We start from the raw sequence: 10,762 nt of genomic DNA on the forward strand, positions 1-10,762 counted from the left end.
CGAGCATGTGTCATTGACTTCAGAGTCAGTGGGATAGATTCTTACCCTTGACCGAGTTTGCTTACAACAACAGTTATCAGTCCAGCATTGAGATGACTTCATTCGAAGCTTTATATGGTCGGCGATGTTGTTTGCCCATTGGATGGTTTGAGCCTGGCGAGGCTAGGTCATATGGCACTGGTTTACTGAAAGATGCCTTGGAGAAGGTAAAGTTGATTCAGAAGCGACTTCGCACGGCACAGTCCAAACAGCAGAGTTATGCGGATCAGAAGGCGCGTGATTTATCATTCATGGTGGGCGAGAAGGTTCTCTTGAAAGTCTCGCCGATGAAGGGAATCATGAGGTTCGGGAAGAAGGGCAAGTTGAGCCCAGGGTTTATTGGCCCATTTGAGGTATTGAGACGAGTTCGGGAGGTTACTTATGAGCTTGCTTTGCCTCCTAGTCTATCAGGAGTTCATCCGGTCTTCCAAGTGTCTATGCTCCAGAGGTATCATGCTGACAGGTCGCACATGCTAGATTACAACACGGTTCAGCTAGATGAGAGTTTGGGTTATGAAGAGGAGCCAATTGCCATTGTTGATAGGCAGGTTCTCCAGTTGAGGTCCAAGAAGATTGCTGCGGTAAAGGTCCAGTAGAGGGGTCAACCAGTCGAGGAAGCGACTTGAGAATGTAACGACCCGACCGGTCTTTTTGCTTTGTAGATCCCTGTTCCCCTAATTAAGACTCCATGTATGAGCTTTTACTGTTTTATGACCTACGGGGATGGTTGGTTTAGGTTTGGAAGGGTTCGGATTGAAATCGGAACACTTAGTTCCTTAATAGTGGCCTATAATGGTTAACTTTTCCATGAGTCAACGTTTTTGAGTAAATGACCTCAAAACCAAGAATTTACGGTCCCAATAGATTTGTATGATGATTTTGGACTTGGGCTTGTCTTCGAATCGGGTTATGGATATCCCGGGAGAGTTTCGAAGCTTAATATTGAAAGTTGGCATGTTGAAGGTTTTTTAAGTTCTTTAAGTTTGGTTTGTAGTGGACTTTGGTGTTATCGAGGTCTGTTTGGGATTCCAAGCCTGGGAATAGTTTCGTATGGTGATTTATGACTTGCACACAAAATTTGGTGTCATTCCGAGGTGATTTGATAGGAATCGGAGGCGCGAAAGTGCTTTTAGAAGTTTTTGAGTTTCATGTCGGATTCATGTGTTGGCGTCCAATTCATAATTCTAGAGGTTATTTTGATGTTTCGATCATGAGAGCGATTCTGTATTATGTTGGTGGATGGGTGACTGTAATTGGATGGGGTACCGGGAGGCCTGGGTGCGAAAGGGATTGGAATCGGACTCAGTTTTGGACTTGGGGGACTGTTGGTGGCTTCAGGTCTGGTGCGTTCGCACCTGCATGGAATTGGCCGTAGGTGCGAGCTCGTAGAAGCCGCCCAATGACTGTAGAAGTGGCCTGGAGTAGGCTGGATAGTGGTCGCAGAAGTGGAGTGTTTTCCGTACCTGTGAGCTCGCAGACGACCTCGCAAATGCGAGGAAAGTGATCGTAGATGCGGGTGAGGCCAAGAAGGCCTGGGGTCGCAGGCGCGAGTCTGCAGGTGCGGATAATTTCCACAGAAGCGGATGCGCAGGTGCGCATGCTTCTCCGCAGAAGTGGACTTGGCCAAACTTGGTGAGAACCGCACCTGCGATAGATTTTCCGCAAGTGCGGCGAAGCGGAAACCGCTGGGCAGTGAGACCTTTTAATTCGAGACTTAGGCCATTTTTCCTCACATTTCATTTGGTCTTGGGCGATTTTGAGAGCATATTTGAGGGAGATTCTCATCAACATCCTAAGGTAAATAATTCCCACCCATTTTCAAGTTAATTATGCGGATTTTAGGAAGATTAAACATGGAAATATTGTCAAAACTTGTGGTATTTGTGAAGAACCTAGGGTATTGGTAAATTTGGGATTTGATCACGAATTTGGTGACGGAAATGGGAGCAAATTATATATTTGAGTTTGGGAGTTCATGGGTAACATTTATCTTCAAAATTTTCTAGAATCCGGGCACGTGGGTCCGGGGGTGAATTTTAGGAATCTTCCAATTTGGGTTGGGTAATTATTCTAATAGCTAAATTATGAACTTTTGAGCATATATTTACTAATTTATATGACTTTTGATTAGTTTCAGAGTTCTCGGCGTCGTTTGGAGAGTTCCAATGAGGTTGGAGAGCCGGAATGAGGACTTGGGACCGAGGTAAGTCTCTTGCCTAACCTTGTAAGAGGGAACTTATCCCCTTAGGCGTATTATTGTTGTGTGCTACTTGTGTGGGGAGCTACGTACGCACGGGGTGACGAGAGTTCGTAAGTAGCTATATTTCATGATATGCCCGGGTATACTTAGATTCACATCATGCTTTTAACTGTACTGTTATGCCTACAATGTGTATTAATTGTCTTGATTAGAGTTGAGACTGGGGATTTAAATTGGAATTATCGACTTAGCTTCTTATTTCAGAAAATAGGGGAGTACTTAATAAACTATGAAAATCCATATATTCTCATCTCGTAAGTACTCGCGCGAGCGAGGTAAATTTCTCTACTCTTATGGGATCGGTTGTTCGCCTCGGCACTATGATAACACCACTCTTATGGGATCGGGTTGTTCGCCTCAGCAATATAATAACACCACTCTTATGGGATTGGGACGTTCGCCTCGGCAGTATGATGATAATATTATTCTTATGGGATCGGTCTGTTCGCCTCGGCAGTACTGAGTACCACTATTCTTATGGGATCGGGCCGTTTGCCTCAGCAACTTCGTGCTTAATAATCGAAATGGGTTCTGGTTTGGGTATAATTGAGTTAGCGCTTTCACGACCAGTTATGACATGTTGGTAATGTGATACGGACTCCTGATTTTATTTATTGTAGTTGATCTTATTTGCTTCATTGATACTTGTTGTATTCTCACTATGTCTACTTTATGCACTTATATTATTATTATTTGGCCTTTAGTAAGTGTCCAGTCGACCCCTCGTCACTACTTCTTCGAGGTTAGACTAGATACTTACTAGGTACGCGTTATTTTCTGTACTCACGCTACACTTCTACACTAATGTATAGGTACTGAGGCAGGTTCTACCAGTGGTCACGGGGGCGCATAGCCGAACGAAGACTTAGTGGTGAGATGCTTGCCTTACTACGATTTGCAGCACCAGAGTCTCCCTCTACCTTATTTACTATTCTGTCTATTACTTTCAGATAGTAGTTATAATAGTTTTGTATATTCCCTAGATTGCTCATGCACTTGTGACGCCGGGTTTTGGGGGATCTTTAGCATTTATGTACTGCTGTATTTATCATTTCTTTCACCACTATGGATGTTCTTATTATAATAGTACTTTGTTTCAAAGAGTTGTTATGGTGGCATAGAATCTAGTTTAAATTGTTCTTTAAAAAGAAAACTTTTGTTTTAAAAATGTTAAAAAAGGGTAAATAAATAGTAGTTTCACTTGTGAGCTTGCCTAACAGCGACGTTAGGCGCAGTCGCGACCTATTACGGAATTGGGTCGTGACAAGTTCGATATTTTTCGGTTTATTTTCATTAAATAAAAAACCTACCCTAATTATCGGTACGGTTATATGATTATATAAAAAGGTATGGCTTTATTAAAAGAAACCTAAAAATTGATTCGGTACGATATGGTTCTATCGGTTTAGTTGACTTTTAAATATCCATTGACACCCCTAGTACTAAGTACTTGCTAATTTAATAATAAGAATAAATAAGGAACACATAATTTATTTGATTACTATATGATGTGTATCCTTTGATTTTGTATAGATTTTATTTTAATTTTTCACACAATATTAAATAATAAAAAATAACTAAAATTTATTAAAATAATATAATATATTAGATCATATATTTGTAAGTTTAATATTCTGTCAAATTATCTGCGCATCGCGCGTGTTCTAACACTAATATTATTAAAAGGAGAGGAAAAAGCCCCTCTCCTTAAGCCAAGTGGCAGCCTTAAAATTAGCCACATGTAATTTATTAATTAGTTAATTATTAACTAATAACTAATTCGGCCATGTGGCATAACCCGAAAAAGCCACTAACTTATCTCTTAATTAATTAATAATAAATAATTCAATCAAAATATCTATATAGTTTTAAGGAAACTATTATAAAAAATGAAAAACATATAAATAAATAACTTCAACATCGAGATATATAAAATGATCAGACTAATTTGATTTTTGAGATGAGAAATTGTTTGAATAATAATTCATATGGTTATGTTATATGGATAAGATCATGTAACTAAAAATATTATGATAGATAAAACTAAAGACAAAAATATAAAAAATAATTTCAAAAAGTAAATAAAATATAAAAAGATATAATTTAACTTATTGAGTAGTAATTTTAATAAGAAATTAAACTTTCATATTAAATACAAACGGGAAGAAGAATTCAATTTAATTTTCTATTGAAAATAATACAAAAATAATAATTATTATAATTATTAGTAAAATATGACATATAAAAGAACTTCTATGTTTAACCTTTGAACAAATTCAACACCATCCATTTAAAAACACTATACAGTAATATTGGTATTATAGATAAACACTAAATAACAAAATTAAAATATTGTAGAAAAAAAACAAATGTATAAAGAGGAGAATAGATATAATGTAATTCTATCAACATTACAAATTTATTTGATAAAATTAATTAAATAAATAACACTCAAAAATATTATTGATAAATTTGAATATCGAAATAATTCTAGAAAATCATTATAACGACCCGGTTTGTCATTTTTAGTATTTTAGCCCCGATACCCTATTTATTGCCTCCTCTATGTTGTATCATGATTATGTGACTTGCGGGGTGTTTGATTTTGGTTCGGGTGGGTTCCAGAGTGAAATGAGACACATAGTCCCTAAGTTGGAGCGTTATGTGGAATGAGTTGATCGTAGTTTGACTTTTGTATAAACGACTCAGGAATAGAGTTTTGACGGTTCCAATAGCTCTGTATGGTAATTTTAGACATAAGAGCGTGTCTGGATGTTGATTTGGAGGTCCGTAGGTCGTTTCCGCGTGAATTGGCAAAAGTTGAAGGTTTGAAAAGTTGGAAAGCTTGACCGGGAGTTGACTTTATTGATATCAAAGTCGGATTCCAATTCTGGAAGTTAGAATAGGTCTGTCATTTCATTTCATTTCAGTTAGAATAGGTCTGTCATTCCAATTTGAAGTCAATCGGAGTTGTTTTGGTATGAATCGGCATTAATTTTGAAATTCTGAAGTTCATAATTTCATAGGCTTGAATTGGGTTGCGATTCGTAGAATCGATGTTGTTTTATGTGATTTTTGGCCTCGAGTAGGTCCGTTATGTGTTTTGGGAATTGTTGGTATATTCGGACTTGTGACGACCTCAAATTCCCTACGTAGGATGTCGTGATGGCACCTAGTCGTAAGCCTATCAATGCGGAATAACAATTAAAATATGAAATAAATAAATATGCAATTCACATAATTACAACTCCCAAAATCCGATAGAAATAAGTCACAAGCTTCTAAGAATTTATCCTCAATGTATCTATATATCAGGGTCTAATAAAAATAAGGAAGCAACATAATAATGATAGAAGGGGACTCCGGAGTCTGTGGACGCTGACAGATATACCTCAAAGCCTCTGTACACAGGTAGCTCACTGATGTCTGGATTGGTAGGATGTAGCAGGATCTGCACAAAAAGATGTGCAGAAGCGTAGTATGAGTACACCACAGCGGTACCTAGTAAGTGTCAAGCCTAACCTCGGTAGAGTAGTGACGAGGTCAGGTCAGCCCCTACTAGAATAATAAAAGATAAGGTAAAATGTTTAACAATATAATAAAATAACATTACAATGGAAATGAATCAAGTAAGTAGTATCTCACCAATTAACTACGCAAAATAATGGCAAATAATAACTCGTGGAAACAAAACAGAATTCTTTTCAACTTTAAGAAAATCACAACAATAATCAAAGGCAACTGCGGCTATAAATCAATATCAACAAGGGCACTCCCGAGGTACCGTCTCGTAGTCCCAAATCATAAATAACGCCACAATATCTCATTTACTTATATCACCGCGAGAGCCTTCATATTTAATTTTAAAGAAAAATATTTTTTCCGAAATAGCATCCCGCGTTTTAGCCACCCTTATCACACCGTATGACTTCTAGTAGTTCCCCTACTAGCCACGCGTATCAAGCCACCATTATCTTACCGCATGCGTTTCAACACCCAGACCTTATACCACTGCATGCGTATCAATATCACAATATATCACGATTTGCACCTCAAGTGCCCAAATAATTCAAATTGCCAAAATAAACAACATCAACAATACTTTCCACAACAAGGAGCTCGCGACTCAATCACAATGAGTACAAATAAATAACTCAGCAAAAATAATATTTAAAAGAAATTTATACGTTGCCTCCGTTACCAAATTTAAAATATCAAATACTTCATATTGATAATATTTAAATTAAAGATATTTCACCTTTAAATAATGCACAGAATAAAAGAAATCAAGTTTTAGCTAAACAGGTAAAAATAATTAGCTGAAGAAATATAACGACCTGACCGGTCATTTTGAGCTCTAGCGCATCATTCAACGGTTTGAGACCCTGAGCAGCTTCACTTCAGGTATCATGACTTGTACGCGTGGTCGGAATTTAATTGCAGGAAGTTCAGAGTTGATTTGGAAAGAAAATCCTCATTTCGACAGCCTTAAGGTGAAAGAATTGACTAAGATTGGATTTTTGAGTAAACAACCTCGGAATCGGGATTTGAAGGTTCTAACAGGTTCGTATAATGATTTAGGACTTGGGCGTATGTCCGGATCGGGTTTTGGGTGACCCGGGAGCGTTTCAGCGCTTATTGTGGAAAATAGCATTTTTAGAGGGATTTCATAAATTTGGGTTGAAGTGCATTTTTATGTTAGCGATGTCCGTTTGGGATTCTGAGTCTAACAATAGCTCCGTAGGGTAATTCTGGTATCGGGAGCGCGTCCGGAAGTGGATTTGGAGGTCCGTAGGTCATTCTGGAGTCATTTGGCGAAAGTTAGAAATTTGAAGGTTTTTGAGAAGTTTGACCGAAAGTGAATTTTTTGATATCGGGGTCGGATTCCGATTTCGGAAGTTGGAGTAGGTCCGTAATGTCAATTAAGACTTGTGCATAAAAGTTGAGGTCAATAGGATGTGATTTGATAGGTTTCGGCATCGATTGTAGAAGTTGAAGTTTCAAAGTTCATTAAGCTTGGAATGGGGTGCGATTTATGAATTTGACGTTGTTTGATGTGATTTGAAGGCTCGACTAAGTTCATAATATGTTTTGGGACGTGTTGGTATAATTGGTTAAGGTCCCGAGGGCCCCAGGTGGATCCGTGTGGCTAATGGGTCGAATTTGGAATTTGAAGAAGAGTTGAGCCAACTGATATCTGGTGTAGCCGCACCTGTGAGGTTTTGACCGCAGGTGCGGAGGGCACAGAAGCGACATTAGAGTCTCATAAACGGAAGCAGGCACAGAAGCGAAAGGTTTCTCGCACCTGCAAAGTCGCAGGTGCGAAGGACGGGGCTGGGCATTGTGTTCTTTAAAAACGGGACTTGGCCCATTTTTCTCCCATTTTCATTTGGTTTGGACGATTTTGGAGAGCTTCAAGGGGAGATTTTCTCCAAGCAATTCTAGGTAAGTAGTTTCTTCCCATTTGTGAGTTAAATACATGAATTATACATGGATTGGAATATGGAAATTAGTATAAATTATGGGGTTTTGGTAGAAAAGCCTAGAATTTGGTATTTTGGATTTTGACCACGAAATTGGGCATAGAATTGAGAATAAATTATATATTTAAGTTCGTGGGGTTATGGGTAAAGTTTATCTTTGAAAATTTTCGGAATACGAGCACGTGGGCCCGAGGGTGATTTTTATCGACTTTTCGAACGGAGTTGGGAATTATTGTAAATAGGATTATAATGAGTATATGAGTATATATTTATGGAATTTCTCAATTTTTGACTAGTTTCGGATCGTTGGGCGTCGGTTTGAGTTGTCGTACGACCTTGGGAGCCGGTTATGGAACTACGAAGCGAGGTAAATCTCCTTTCTAACCTTGTACGAGAGAATTAACCCCATAGACGAACTAAATAATTGTGTGCTTCTATTTGTGGGGGCTACGTACGCACGAGGTGATGAGAGTCCGTACGTAGCTACTAGTTATGCCTATGTCCGGGTAGTTTTAGGCTCATATCATGCCTTGTTGATATTGTTATTGATTTATGTTTATTGTTTGCCTTGAGAGGGAGCGAGATTGAGTCTGCTTATTAAATGTTTTGAAAGGAGTTGAAATTGAAGAACTTAAGATTTAAAAGGTTTCATTTGAACTTCGTAATTTTGAAAAGAATTGAGGAATATCATAAAAGTTGAAGAAATCTACGTGTAACCGCGTCGCATGTATGTTTCGCGAGTGAGGTAATTTGCTTAAAAAGCTACAAGCTGAATTTCCCTTGTTTTGAAAAGAACCAAGAAAGAGATATAATTTTAATGCTAATTTTATATTTGACCACGTCGCAAGTATGATCCGTGAGCGGGGTGATTCCTTAGCTTTATGTTTGACCGCATCGCACGTATGATTCGCGAGCGGGGTATTTCCTACTACTCTTATTGGATCGGGCCATTTGCCTCGGCAGGATTTATGTATCACACTCTTATGGGATTGGGTCGTTCGCCTCGGCAGATTAATAGATGCATCTATGGTTCGCGTCGTTCGACCCTCGACAGTGCATAATTTACGTTTTTGTTGGATCGGGTCGTATGCCTTGGTATTTCCTTTATATATTATCCTCATGAAATCGTGCGTAATATTTGGCAAGAGGACAATGTATCTGAGATTTTTCCCTGATTTGAATTATGACAACCTCTTTGATGAGATCCATTATCCCTATATATATATATATATATATATATATATATATATATATATATATATATATATATATGCTCCGGTTACGGAGGGAACTTGCTAGTTGAGAGCTTGAGTAAAATTGTAAAGAGGGGAATTATACCACGTATTTTATACATGTTTATTTCATACATTCACTCGGTTTCATATTTATTCACTTCACTATTGTGCCTGATATTATTGGACCACTAGTAAGTGTCGAAGTCGACATCTCGTCACTACTTCTTCGAGGTTAGGCGGGATACTTACTGGGTACGCATTATTTTCGTACTCATACTACACTTGCTGTACATTTTGTTGTACAGCTACATGTATGGATAGTGGCCTTGTGAGCGTAGCAGCGTGGTTGATACGGGGACTTAGGTGAGTTGCATCTTGTGAGACGATCTGCAGCCTACAGAATCTCCTTCAGAGTATTTGTATTTTCTTTTCTGTCCAAATTTGTATTCCGGACAGTTATTGTATTTTACTTTGTTCTTTAGTAAATGCTCATGCTTTTGTGACACCGGGTTCTGGGATGATTATGGGATTATTCAGTGTTGAAATTTACAAAAAACATTATTATTTACTCTGTGAAGTTCATCATTTATTATTTAATTGAAGGAAATTTATGATTTCAGAAATATTAAAATGAGAATTTACTAATTATTGGTGTTGGCTTGCCTAACAGTAGTGTCCGGCACCATCACGACCTTAACAAGGATTTTGGGCCGTGAGAAGAAAGTCAAGCAAATTTAAAGTATATAAATCATATCAATAATGGAGAATATAACAAGATTTAATAATTTAATTAATATGCAACAGTGATCTACACAATTTAATAACATAATCTTTCACATTTATCCTGTGTACACACTCGTCACCTCGTGTAAACGACTTTCATCGCATTACAATTATCATATCAATACCAATCCTAGGGAAAATTTTCCCCACACAAGGTTAGACAAGTCACTTACCTCGACTTTCTCCAATTTAATCAAGTAGTATGCCTTTTTCTCGATTTTCCGACTCCGATCAACTCGAATCTAGTCACAATTAATTCAATACTGTCAACAAAAATTATAGAATCAATTCCATAAGAAAATACTATATTTTTCAATAAAAGTCCGAAATTAACTTAAAAAAATTATCTGTGCAGCCCACGTCTCGGAATCCGGTAAAAGTTATGAAATATAAACGCTCATTCAACCACGAGTCTAACCATACCAAAATGACTAAATTCCGATAACAATTCGACCCTCAAATCCTCAAATCTATCCAAGAGGGTTTTTAAAATATTTCCAACTTAAATCACAAATTAAATGTTAAAAACAGTGATGGATTCGGGTAATCAAACCAAAATTGAGTTAAGAATACTTACCCCGATGTTTTCTCTGAAAAACTCCCAAAATTCGCCCCTTCCCGAGCTCCAATCCGTCAAAAATGAAAAAGTTCAGAACTTGAACTCTCTGCCCAGACATTTGCTCTATGCGATCGCGAACAATCACACGCGATCGCGAAGCACAGTTTTCCACTGCCCAGGTTTAACCCTACACGATCACAAATGATGCCACGTGATCGCGATGAACAAGATTCCAAATCTACGCGATCGCATCCCTCTTCACGCGATCGCATAGAGAAAATGCGTGGCCCAGCTTCCTCTCAAGTTCCCTTACGCGATCACGTCCTCTTCCACACGTTCGTATAGCACAGACTGGCCCAACCTACGCGATCGTGGTTGACCTCACGTGATCGCGAAGAACAAA

The sequence above is a fragment of the Nicotiana tabacum genome, chromosome 15, assembly GCF_000715075.1.
Source record: "Nicotiana tabacum cultivar K326 chromosome 15, ASM71507v2, whole genome shotgun sequence".
NCBI classification, from domain to species: domain Eukaryota; kingdom Viridiplantae; phylum Streptophyta; class Magnoliopsida; order Solanales; family Solanaceae; genus Nicotiana; species Nicotiana tabacum.